Source organism: Columba livia, chromosome 1 (genome assembly GCF_036013475.1).
Source record: "Columba livia isolate bColLiv1 breed racing homer chromosome 1, bColLiv1.pat.W.v2, whole genome shotgun sequence".
NCBI classification, from domain to species: Eukaryota; Metazoa; Chordata; class Aves; order Columbiformes; family Columbidae; genus Columba; species Columba livia.
This window is the reverse complement of record NC_088602.1, coordinates 157,678,157-157,691,078: the sequence shown is the minus strand read 5'-3', so window position 1 is coordinate 157,691,078 and position 12,922 is coordinate 157,678,157. Positions and strand designations below refer to the sequence as shown.

At 42.2% G+C, this 12,922-nt stretch overlaps 1 protein-coding gene across 15 annotated transcripts in view; it reads left to right on the top strand.

Annotated features, from left to right (window-relative positions):
• Positions 1-12,048: 12,048 nt before the first annotated feature.
• KCNC2 (potassium voltage-gated channel subfamily C member 2) overlaps positions 12,049-12,922 on the top strand; it is a 103,646-nt gene continuing 102,772 nt past the window's right edge. For 4 of the 15 annotated variants that reach the window (XR_010467953.1, XR_010467947.1, XM_065040686.1 and 1 more), the window contains exon 1: positions 12,061-12,675. The gene's annotated coding sequence lies outside the window, so the exon portion shown is untranslated. Of the gene's footprint in view, positions 12,676-12,922 lie in introns of all 15 variants that reach the window. The other 11 variants (XM_065040693.1, XM_065040677.1, XM_065040649.1 and 8 more) reach the window with 9 other exon arrangements.

Sequence of the window (12,922 nt, the reverse complement as noted above, 5' to 3'; positions counted from 1 at the left end):
TACCTTACCCCTTATTTCAGACTACATGATTTCTAAGTTCTCTTCCCAATTTTATCTTGATATGCTTCCAAACTCTCTTATTTTGGTAACATCGTTCTTGGAAATTAGGTTCTTCAGTAACAGCTGTAATGCTAAAGACTCTTCTGAAATAAATCAAAATATGAAGTAACATCCAGCAACAAAATTCCTGGGGGAGAGAATAGGAGATGGGACAGGCAAAAGCAAACAGTATTTGTGATGACATCACTACTTATTAATATCTTCTGTTCATTCATATCTTTTGACTCTTCCTTCTGGAATGCCAGCCATGAAGAAAAGCCAATCCAGTCGTACAGGTCTGTGTAAAAACTTTGTATGTCTTTCACACACAGTCAGAACATATCAGTCTGGAAAAGATTTCATGAGGTTGGCTACTCCATTATCCTACATTACCTGGAAAAAAAAGTGTGCTTACTCTCTTCTCATCTGTGATGGAGACTCAACCATATTGCCAGGTAATCTGTTCTGTTGCTTCACTGCACTTCATGTTGGAAGTTGTTCCCTAATGATTAACCTGAATCTTTCTTCCTACAGTTTAAGCTGATTACTCTTTCCACTATCCCATCCTTTCCTTATGCGATAGCTTTGAAAACTATTACTACATCCCCTTTGATCTGAAGTCTGCTAAATACAACTGTTTAGGAAAATTACATTGACTGGGCATGTTTAGTCCATTCTTGTTATTCTCCTGTAAGTTCCAGTTGGTGCCTTTCTTGTGCTGAATGTGATGCCCTACGCTAGGCATGGTGCTCTGTTTAAATTCTTGTCAGTGAGGTACTTGTTTTACAGATTTTGTCAGCATGTTTCTCTAGTATCTTTTTGGTTGGTCGGTTCTTCTGGGTGGAAACCTTAAGTTTAAAGTATTGCTGATGTTGTGATGAGTTTTAACCCACAAATTTTCTTCTTGAGAACTGCTTTTTCCTGCATCATTTCCCTTGAGGAACAGTGAAGCTCTGCCACACCATGAGATACGGGGAGATGTTCCTGCTGGAAAACCCGGCCTTGAGTGTCTCAGTTGTGTGGGAGCTTTGTGCTTATGTTTCTTTTCAGATTACTAATATGTTCTCATCAGCTTTACCTGAGACTAGAAGTATTATTTCTCCTTCCTAGCTTTGCTTCATATGATGTATGTCAGTGACGTTCACAGCTTCAGATTGGAATTATGTAATGGAAAATAAAATAGACCCAAACAATGCTTTTAAAAATTAGTATTATTTTTTTTAAGAGCAGGGGGAAGGTAAAAGGAAGCTGAACCAAAATGTAAGGAGTTTAACAGCAGCTCTTTTCAGACACTGTATGTAAATGGTCTCTTATGCAATGAATAAATGTAATGTAATATAATAATGTATGCAGCTGTTTATTAGAATAGGTTTTATTATTGCTTATTTTTGTTGTCATACAGAAAATCTTTAGTCTCAGCTGAAACATATCTTTATTGGCTTTTGATATGTGTACTAATCCCTGCTTCTGTCTGATGTGTAGAAGTGCTGGTAACCACCTTCAGTCTACAGTTATTTTGCTGTAATTCTGAAGCCAAACCTTGCTTTTCTTCAACAATGTTCAAGTTGTGAGACTTCAATTATTCCATGCTGTTCTGGTTTTCCTTCTTTTATGTAAATTAGGCTGTCTCTAACCTGGTGAACTGAAAGGTTTTGTTCAGTAAACATAGTGAAATAGTGCAGTTGCCAGCTGAGATTTTTCTTCAGCCCCCTTGTTAATTTACTACTGTATTAATTTCTGCAGTGCCTTCCCCCTCCTCCCCAGTGAATTAACTACCATGAATAATACATAAAATTATGAGCTACCTGTTGCCATGAAGGAACAGTCTATAAGCTTGCCTTAGACACTAGTCAGGATTATGTCAAGATTACTAACTTGTTAGAATTCTTTTTGTCTTAATTGCATTTTTCTCTTACTAAAATGAAAGCAGGAGTAAAAACAAGTAGCTGTATTAGTTCTGAATAATCATGGACTTCAAGCTGTTCCTTTGCACTTTTACTTCAAAGACAGTCTTTTTGATAACTTGTTAGACTGACTTGTGCTCTTGGGCTGTAGAGAGTGTTTGAGGGCAGCAGTTAATGTAGACTGTGCATTCATAACTCATATCTGTGAGCAGTTTAAAGGTAGAAGAAGATGGTTCTGACACTTAAAAAACCTACCCAGAATGATAGTAACATAGCAGTGCTCAGTTGAGACTGAGTTTTAATTGTCAGATCCTAACATCTAACCTGACAGAAAATGTTTGGAAGCATGAAACAAAAATTGGCATGATAGATGCCTATTTAGTGATCTAACAAAACGTAATTGGAGTCTGGTGACGTAACTTTGTGCTACTGGAAGTGCCCAGTGTCAGTTCTGTACTGTGAGGCTGAATGTCCTGTTGTCAAAACAGCAAACAATGATGTATGTCCTTTGGGAGAGATGGTTGACCACAAGCCTTTTTGCCTGCCTGAATTCCTGAGCACGTTTTGCCTGGATGGCTGTAGGGTGGGACCTGACACATGGAACCTCCAAAGCAATTTTCAAAATTAATATTCAAAGCTTAAGTGAAGGAGTTATTAAAAAATGTAAATGAAGCTGATAAGTAGTAATATTTTTTTCCCCCAAGATTAGTGTAATATTCACATTAATTATGATACTGTGAGATTTTAAACCAGAGATTCCTTTTCTGGAGGAGGAGCAGCAATCTTCCAGTCATGGTAGTGGGAGAAGCTTAAAGCTACACTTAAGATGACAGCTCTGCTCTCAGAGCATCTCTTTGTCTGTTTTGTCTTCCACTCTGCCTCTCCTTTTGATGCTGAAATTTTCTGAGCTGGACATTTGTCAATTACTGTTCCATTAATGTGTTTTCTAGCTTTGAAGCTCCTGAAAACTAATCGAGCCACAGGCTGAGCTGGGCACTATGCAAACTATTACTTTGGGATATAATCCTTGCCTCAGAAAATGTAAATCTGAGTTGTAAAAGGTATAAGAGAGAGAAGAGATAAGGGTGGGAGACAGGGAATATTATGTTAATGATACAAGCAGCTAACATTTACTGTAACCACAAACATCTCAGGTTGCTTCTTGTTTAACAAATATAATGATAATGATATGTGGAATTGAAAGATTATAGAAAAGCTAGAGCAAATCTTCATCTTCTGCACAGGTTAGCAGGAATGCTCAGGTAGAACTATAGATGGGTAGAAGTTTAAAATATGAGGATTTTCTTTGTTTAGGCAACTTCCGAATAGAAGATCTTCAGAATCCATTCCTTTTTAGAAAAGTCTTTTGAATCTCCCATGTGATGCCTCTTGGCTGCATAAAGTTTTATAAGACATGATTATTACATGATATGGGAATGCTGCTTTCATTTTGACAGTCAACATTTACTAAAAAAATATCATAGGAAAGATTTTGTTGTTGGTGGTTTTGTGTGTGTATTGTTGTCGTTAACTTCCATATTGAGAAAAAGCAGACGAGAACCTGAGTGGAACGGAGTGGCAGCAAGGGATGTCCTCCTACATGCCTTGCCAGGAGCTGTCTTGCAGGCTTAAATGGTGTTCCTCACTACAGCAATGGCAGATTGACTTCTGTCTCTCTGCCAGTCCTGCTAACTGCCGAATTGCCAGCTAAGGAGAAGGCTGAAAGGTACAAAACTGACACCTTGAATTCCCACTGGAGGCTGCCAGTAACCTCATGCCCACGCTGCAGTGCGCTCACTATGATCTTGAAGTGAAAATATCTTCTTAAGGGAGGTATAAAATTCTCAGGTCATTTTAGCCTGCATGCTTTCAAGGCGTTGCGGGGTGAAGAAGGTGTTACCGCAACCCAGTCTCAAGAAACAGAGCCACAGGCAGTTGTGGCAAGGTCTCGGTTAGTCACTGAGAAGCGTGCTATTTAACTTTAAGCAGATGCTTTAGGCATCTCTGTTGTGCTGCCATAATCTTTAGGCTGTCTGCTTATTCTGTAGAAAAGGATGGGTCTCTGAGACCTTTAAAGGCATGTGTCTTTCTCTTGATGAATATGTAAAACCACATGGAAATTACCATAGCTAAACTGACTAGCAAAAGTTAGGTGGGTATTCACTCTTCCTACAGAACACGGATGTTAAAAGTCAGTCCCTACTGTTTCTGTGGTCTGGCAGATCAGATCAGTCCTGGACCTGACAACTATCTCTGTTCTGAGTTCCTAATGCAAGAAGTACAGAAGCAAGAAGCCCTTAGACAAGATGATGAGGTTCTTAGGGACATGGTTTAGAGGTGGCTTGACAGTGGTAAGTTAACGGCTGGACTCAATGATCTTAAACATCTTTTCCAACCAAAATGATTCTATGATTCCAAGACTGCTGATGCCCTAACTGCCCTGTTCTCTCTGGTCCAGGCATATCCTTCCATAGTTCCATTTACATCCTGTGTGCACAGTACACGTAAGGGACAGGTACGTGGCCAGGGGTTGGTGTCTTGTTGGCTGTGTGACCTGCTTTCCTGAACCCAAGTGTACTCAGCAAGACTGCCCCTTAGCAGCATCTGCAGCAACAGCAACCCCTGAGACCACATCTTCCCCCGGGGGCTCCAAACTAGCCCTTTTCTTCCTTTAAGGAAGGTGCAGAGCAACTAGAGCACTGCAGTTCAAAACAAATTGAGAAAACATCTCAAGGGTATAAAATGTTGATGAAATGTTTACAAGATTAGCATGGAGATGGCATGTTCTTTGACAACTAAGTGTAACAGTCTATGTGATGAAAGTGGTTTTAACTCTGCACTTAAGTGTATAAGCTGACTTGTTCAAAGACATGCAGAGACTCAAGAAATCAACTTGCAGTTTTACAACCTTATATTATTTTCCTTATACTAAGACAGGCTACTAACTGAGAGTTAGTTAGGCTGTTTCTGCCAAGACTTCTCTACCTCAGCATGACCTTGCACAGATCTTTAAGGCTCCCTGGCACCCTGCCTCTAAGGAGGAAATGCTGGCAATGCTGCCAGCAATGGATCTGGTATTTCCCATCTGGCTCTCCCCTGTCAGGTAGGGTAACGGTCCAGTTTACAGGTTATAGCAGAAATCTGTGCCAGCATCTCTAACTTTTGCAAGCAAGACTGAAGCACAAGCAGAGGAGATATGCAGTGTTTATCTCTTGAGAATACTGTTCTGTTTCCATGGCAGTAGACAACTCAGTCCAGATTTCGGGCAATCTTGTCTGCAAAGTAGCATGAAAAAAATTAGGAGAGAAAAACTTGACTGCAGTTGAATGGAGGCAGTCAAAATTAATCAAGCTTGCATACAGTGAGACTGAGTCTGCTGTATGAGACTGCAGACACTATGACGAAACCTCTTTGCTTCCTGCATAGCTAAGGCATCTGCTTTAAAATCTGCCTGTGTCAGTCAGTCAGACTCTGCGAGAGACTTCTGCCCCTTGCACTCTCAGAGTTTCCTTTCTAACAGGTAAACTATAGCTGCTCACAATGGGCAGACAAAACCATTGCAAAACATAATTATTAAACTTGGAATCAATAGCAGAGAACGAACTATTGTGACAAAATCTCTTCCATTCACTGACAGAAGGGTCAACTAAATGGCCGCTGCTTCATGAATGCCTCAAAGATCATCAGTGTAAACATCTTCAGAAGATGACCTATTAAAGCAGATCCCTTGCCTTCTTGGGGTAGATGTATTACGGTCTCTTACTAAAAAATAATGAAAATAATGGAGTTTGTTAGCCACAGAAATGAGGAAAATGATAGATAGAGTAGGCTTCCAGTTAAACTTTGGTGGGGCACAGAAACTAGGTGGAATAATGCCAGAATCATCTGAAAATGCTTGTAGTCCTTTTAGTGTGTTTTCATTGATTTCGATGGCATGTGAGGGAGGGTTTACTGATTTTCCCCAGATAAATCACCATCATATGTGGGTCATATATCAGATTTGACGTGATTTTAGGAGACGATCAGTAAAAGCTAGCATTAAGTGAAACATGAAACTACTCCCAGAAAATTTTAGTAAATGGAACTTTCTTTTAAAAATGTAGACTAGCTGTTCAATAACAGTTGGAATATTGATTGAGGTAGTAGACAGAGTGTGTGCTGGATGATAGATAATATAATTTACTAAAACAAAATTGTAAAGGTCTCTAGGGTTTTCTTTGTCATTGTTTGTTTTGGTTTTTTTTTTTGTTTTGTTTTGGTCTTTTTTTTTTTCCTGAAGAGATTGCTAGAATAGATAATAAGGCACCTCTTCCATTTAGATAGATTTAGTTCTTTCAGGGCATGCTCTTCCATAGCAGAAGAAAACTCTTTGTCCTGTATCTGTTGATTATTTATATTATGGGAGTGCTTAAGACTCGCAGCAAGATGAGGTCCTCATTATGCTGACATGAAGTTTTATTATTAACGTATTGTCAAAAAACTTCAGTCAAAATAAATGAGATGGATAAAGAATAGAAAATTGCAGAAATGTTGGGAGCAGTGTTCCCCAAAATGTTCATGAACCTTGTGTTCCTGTGCCAGGAAGCAGAAGCAAGGTCAGAGGAGGCTGGCTCATCTCTACTGGCTGGGGTAGCCATGTTGTAAGAGAAGACACATGGCTTGGGCATTTTCCCATTTTTCCATCTCTCTGCACTTTCTGATTACAGCTGATAAGATTTACCCATTTTGAATGATGGAAGCTTATACCCAAGAGCTGCATTTAGTTTGGGGGTACTGTGTTTATTTCCCTGTTCCTCTGGACTCTATATGGTTGACTAAGTCATTCCAAGACCTTTTTTTTTTCATTTTCTGTATGTGTATAGAGAACCTGGAAGGAGTACTGTCCATCTATTTACATTCTACTTGAACTAAAGAGTAAAAGCCTGTTGAGGAGCTCAGTACCATTCTCACTGTTTAATCAGTTTTCTTTACAAAGCCACTGTCTCGCTGGCAGGTGACAGTCACTGAGAAGTGGCAAGTTGTGAATGAGAAAGACACATCACTGACCTTTAACTGGAATTGAAGCAAATTTTCAGGATAGATCAAAAATTCATTCCAGCTACCTCAGAACTGGGCACTAAAAATGTAAGTATGGACAGAGCCTGAGGCAATGCCTCCTTTTATAAGCAGAATGTAATATCCTGTATCTCTTGAGAAATGTGCCTCCAACAAATGTGAATCAGTACTGACAAAGCTACTTGAATGAATTACAGCAGGAACAGGTGAGTAATCCTTCTTTCCACCATCTTGCATTGCTAATACCTCTGGCATTAGTAACTGGGGGGGAGCAAAAGGGCACCCCTGGGTCATTAATGAAAAAGGCAGTGGCTAGAAGAAGGTGCTGGGGTGGCTGACATTTGCGCAAAGGATGTATGGGATCCACTCCTGATTTAGAGGAGAAGTGGAATGAAAAGCAAAGGGTGATGGTTTCTAAGGGTTTGCCCCCTGTGAGAACAGGTACTTTGGGTCTGGAAGTTTATGAGGCTGGTTGGAGGAGGTGACTGACTGGAACGGTTCCACTTGCATTATATGTGTGTTCTTGTAGCACTGTGTGCAGAACAATCCTGAGCTGGGGAATTTTCACTTACTTTATTTATTTTAACCACGTGGGAGGTAAGCGCTGGGGGTCCTGGCTGATTGAGGCTCTGGAGGGCAGGGGGCTGCTCACAGCAGGGCAGAGGCAGTGGGAAAGGGATGGGGCTGGTACCGGGCAGCCCACAGCCACCTCCCTGCAGGTACCTTCCAGTCCCACTGCCCAAACTTGGCTGTTTGCACCCAATATGCCTAGCTGGTATGTTGGCATTTGAAGGAATGCATTTTGCTGTGAGGCAATGCTGAGAAGGTTGCTCAACTTGCACGTTCCAGCGCTAAGGAGAGCTTTGGAAAACAAGGAAAGGTAAGAAGAATTTGGGAGAGGAGCGGACAAAGAGATAGGAAGGTGTCACTGGAGGGAGCTGGGACATGGAATGAGACAAGCTTGAATGTCTCTGTTGGTGGGAATCTGAGGGACACCCCATGTAAGGAGCCCAGTTCCACCTCAGTGGCCAAAAGAGAATTGGCAGATTCTGTGCTGGAACTGCCTGAACCTGGAAAGGTTGAAAAAATGGTGTAGCTTATGGTATCAGAAGCTTGTCAAGAGGGATGTTGCTTTGAAATCATTTGAGCACCTGTGGGTGGACTGGAGGACCAAGAAGACAATGAAACCATACAAGCTGGTGTGCTCCAGGGTCTCAATGGAAGGAAACATGAGGGTTTCTGAGTGCATCTGTGTGGCTCAGAACTGAGACAGGAACTGTGTGTGACACGGGGCTGCAGCTGGAGTTTACACACAGTAAAGTGGTCTGGTCCCAGCTCCACAGTGATGTCGCTGTGCACTCCCCTTCCCAACACCCCTTTCTTTTGAAAATAAAAACTCGAAGCCTATTTTAACGTACACAAAACTTTACCCCCTACTCCCCACCCCCAGGGAAGGCTGTGACTCAACCATGTAGCTTGGGTTGTGCTGTGGATTACTAATGAGGCAATGCAATTAGCGCTCACCTGTTTTTTCTACTGTGTCATGTGTCTTCTCAGGACACCCCAGTCTTGAGTTCCCTAGTTTTTCTTTCCTTGGTAAATATAACGTACAGAGAACTTTTCATTTTTTTCAATGGGATAAATCACATTCTTGAGAATTTCACAAAGAATTGAAGATCTGGGGTGGGGGAAGGCAGATGAAGCACACCCATGTGTACTCAGCTTCTTGTATAGGGGACTCTTGCTTGCTACTAGGGAACTAACAGTAGAATAATTTCATTACAGTTTTCACATTTTGTCCATTTGTCTTGTCCAATCTTAGTTTTGTTTGTATTTTCTACAGTAAGACCTTTTTTTCACCAATTCTGTGATATTGATCAAATCCAGCTTATATTTCAACTGCATTAACTAAAAATGCAATCATGCTTCAAATTTAAAAATAATGACAACTTTCTGCTGGCTCTGTTTTCAGCCTAGTCCAATTTAACTACGTCATGGCTCCTTACAATTTTATTTCACCGACATTTACTTAATCTATTAATTCTTTTTTTTTTTTTTCACTTTCAGAGTAGGATTCTGACTTATCATCAATGTACTTCAGTATAATGTGGCTGTCATGTTCTGCAAGATCTATAATTAATTAGTACATCCAGTTGTAAATAGTGGAGATTATTATAAATAATAGGGGAGAACAGAAAAATACGTGAAAGAAATAAATAGAAGCTTAATAAATTTTTTATGACAGTGGATATTTAAAATAATTAGTTCATTTACTTAATGATCAACTAAACTGATAGAAATTGATCATATTTTGGCTGTGTTGCACTGTCTTCAATTACAATTTTCCATTATAAAATTGATTTCTTGTTGTTGTTTCCTGATTACCACATCATATGAAAAATATGAAATGGTGACCTGCACTAGAAAAACTAGGTAGCTTCTGTCTCTCATGTCCTCCTCAGGAAGGCAGATGATAGTTAGGCAGGTTAACTTCCCCAGGGAACCCTGGTCAACAGGGACAGGGCTCCTCCAGACGTGACTCAGGGCATGACTGTAACTGGAGTATCCTCCGTTTGTCCTCAAACTTGTTTTTCTTTCCACAAGTGCTTTCTTCCATTTACTCTTTTATTGTCAAACAGCTGGTAACCCAATGACTTTGCATTGCAGCACTCAAGCTTGTGAGGAGACTGATTGCTAGTAGTAACTAAAATACTAATTTGGCTTGGGTTCCTGATAGCAGTCTTCACATCTAATTTTATTGCTTTGTTGTTTAAAATAATAGCATAAGACCCTTCCTTTCATAGTACCTTATCCAGCAGGGAAAATTGGTTGTGCATTGCTCGGTGTCACTCAGTTCCTCAAAGAAAATTCCAAATATTGAGCTGTAGAAATGTCTCCACTTAATTTACATGAATATGTTTGAGAGCATGTGTAAATAGTTGTGGTGGGTTTTTTTGTGGTTTGTGTTGTTGGTGTTTTTGTTGTTGGTGGTGGGTTTTTTTGTTTTGCTTTGTTTTGTTTGTTTTTTTATTATTTACAAATATATTTCATGGTAAGACTCACTCAGGAGGCACATTTCTCTCTCTTACATGTGCCTCATGCTTCCACATCTACTGGAAGCACTGAAGAGTGCAAAAATTCAGGTCAGTCTCTTCTAGGGAAGAAACGAATTCAGAAACGTTACTGCAGTTGGCTATGTAGAATATTGCCATTCAAGAAAATGTCGTCTCTGGAAAGTCGATGTCTAATATAGCTTCATCCTTTATTGAGAAGTCTGACACACGCCGAAAATAAAAGGAAGAGTGACACACAGAGAAATTAATGGTGTTATATTTAGGAACAGACATGTTGTAGAATATGGACATTTTGATGTGACTGAAGGGCTATTATATTCTGGAAAAGCCCATTCCTTTTCTTACCAACTAGAAAAAATGTTTCTGTGGCTTGTTCTTCCCCATGCAATAAAAATCACCTCATGCTTAAGAAGTCTGAAATGTAAACAGTTTTCTCATAATACATGCGTTTTTTCATGACATTGGCATTAGATGGTATGGCTATGAAGTTTTTCTTTATGAGATGCCATCTTTGTTAGTCTTAGGTTTCTAAGGCTGTTGGGTGGTTTGTGGGTTGTTGTTTTTTTGGGGGGTGGGGGTGGGTGGGTTTTGGGGGCTTTTGTGTTTGTTTTGGTTTGTGGGGTTTGATTGGTTGGTTGGTTGGTTTTTTGTGGAGGAGAGTGCTTGCCTTGTAACTTGAGCACAGATGTGGGACTTGAGCAGACAGTGACAGTTCAGAGGGAAGTCCTGGTGTTCTGTGATGATACAGTTTCTTTTGGCAGCTACTGCCACCCCATGGTTTTCCATAATGGATGAATGCTATAGAGCTTTAATACGTTGCATTTCTCCAAAATACTCTCATTCTCCAAAATACTCTCATAGGTCAGAGAGAAGAAAATGAATATTCATTTTCTTACTCTCCCCCTCTCTATGTCACCTTTTCAGAAAAATTCCCTCCACAAAGTAAAGCAAGTGTGGCATGAGCAATGTTGCTTTGGTTTAGGATGGGTGAGTCCTTTCCACTGAATTTACAGCTATGCAACTGAATATTAATTTTGGCTCCCGGGAATTTTCACTAAGTGATTATATCTGCTTGGGCAGGATATATTTTGCATTTCTTTTAGGAACTTTGAAACATACATCTGGAGAAAGCTTTTGTAACCCATTTCTCAAAGCTGCTGCTGCTTTGGGAGTCTGTGTTTACATCGTGGATACCACATACAGACAGAACTGGGTTAAAGCAATCTGGTCTAAGCACAGTGTCCTCTGACCGTTGCTTCCAGCAGAGCTTTGCCTGCCCAATGCCAGCAAGTGCCCAACTGAAGGTTCTGACGTGGAATGGGGACGCTTCAGCTACCGTTATTCCACTCATTACTTCATGTCAGGGAATACCCTTCGTGTGGAGGAAGACTTTTCTTTTGAGGAAGCAGCAAGAAGGATCACCTCTCATTTTGTATGTCTTCTCTCTGGGGATGGAAGCTGCTTTCCCTTTGACCAACCCAGCTGAAAGGAAGCATCAGTAAAATAGACTGTAGAAAATAACCCAGTTGGCTTGGAAGCAGAGACTTTGGCACAGGCATTGGTCTACCTTATATGTTAATTGGTGACTTACGACTTCCATCCACCGTGTGGCCCTCAGCTTCTAACATACAAAGTGTACCGAGGACCAAGTGTACCCACTGCACTATATCTGTTTTTTTTTTTTTTTTTTTCCAGTTGACATGAAACTTGGATCCCGTCTCCTAGAACCCTCCCTCTCCGAGCCCCGGAGGCCGGGACTCCGGCTCCTGCCCTGGCTCCGGGTGGTCCCCGGGATTCGGGTTGCTCCTCGCCGCCGCTGTCACGCAGCACCGTGCGCATCCCCTGGCCCGCACAGCGAAGCTGCGTGATCCGGGTGCTGCATACACAAACCTGATAGGTGAAGGAGCCACTTCTGGGGGGGATGAGCAGCTTCTCTCCGCAGTCACCTGTAGCTAGGCGCTGCTGTGCCTGCGTTCCTCCGAAAAATAGCTGCTCTCAGCTCCGATCCCTTCCCGAGTGTTTTCCTTAAGTGAACTAAATTTACATGTAGCTGGGGCGGAGGTGGTGTTGCCTTTTTCGGAGAGATGTGGTATTTGTTTTTGCTGTCGCCTCCCTCCGCCCCATAGGGCTGGGAATGGGGGGCTGTGGAGGGGTACGGAGGAACGGCTCCCCTGCCCCGCCCCGGGGAGGAGCTTCAGCCCCAAATGAGGTGTGTTTTCACCTTCGGGCTTGCCTTCCCGAAGAGGCGCTGGGATTACGGCAGCACCGGTCCCCGAGGTGCCCCAACCCGCTGCCCATGGCTCTGCTTCCCGCCCGCGATGCTCGCCCGCAGCCCCGCTGTTGGAAAGGCGGCGTCTCCCTTGTAAGATGAAGGGATCGGCATTTCCGAGCGGGCGCCGGGAGCCGCTTTTGCTCCTTTCGGAGTTAAGCATGGAGGGAGGTAAAACAGCTACCTGAAAGCGGAAAAAAAACCCAACAAACCCAACAACAAGTAGTTCTTGCCTGGCAGAGAGGCAGACACAGCGGCTGGGAATCGGCGTCTGCCGCCACGCACAACCGGAGCCCGCCCGAGAAGCGGAGCCGCTTCCTCTCCTCTGGCAAAGGTAGCGGAGGGGCGGCGGGGCGCAAGAGGGGCTGACGGGGGCGACCGCGGAGAAACCCCACGGCAGTCCCCGCTCTGGTTCCACCGGCTCTTCCCCGAGATGCACGCTTGTATTCATGGTTTATTTGCGAAAGTAGCAAGCCGAGCTCCACACAAAAAGCTTTTCCAAGGGCGTGCCTGCTGCCTGAGCTTGCTGGAGAGCTTGGTATTTCTTCCCCAAAAGCAATCCCTCCCTCACAAAATAGAGG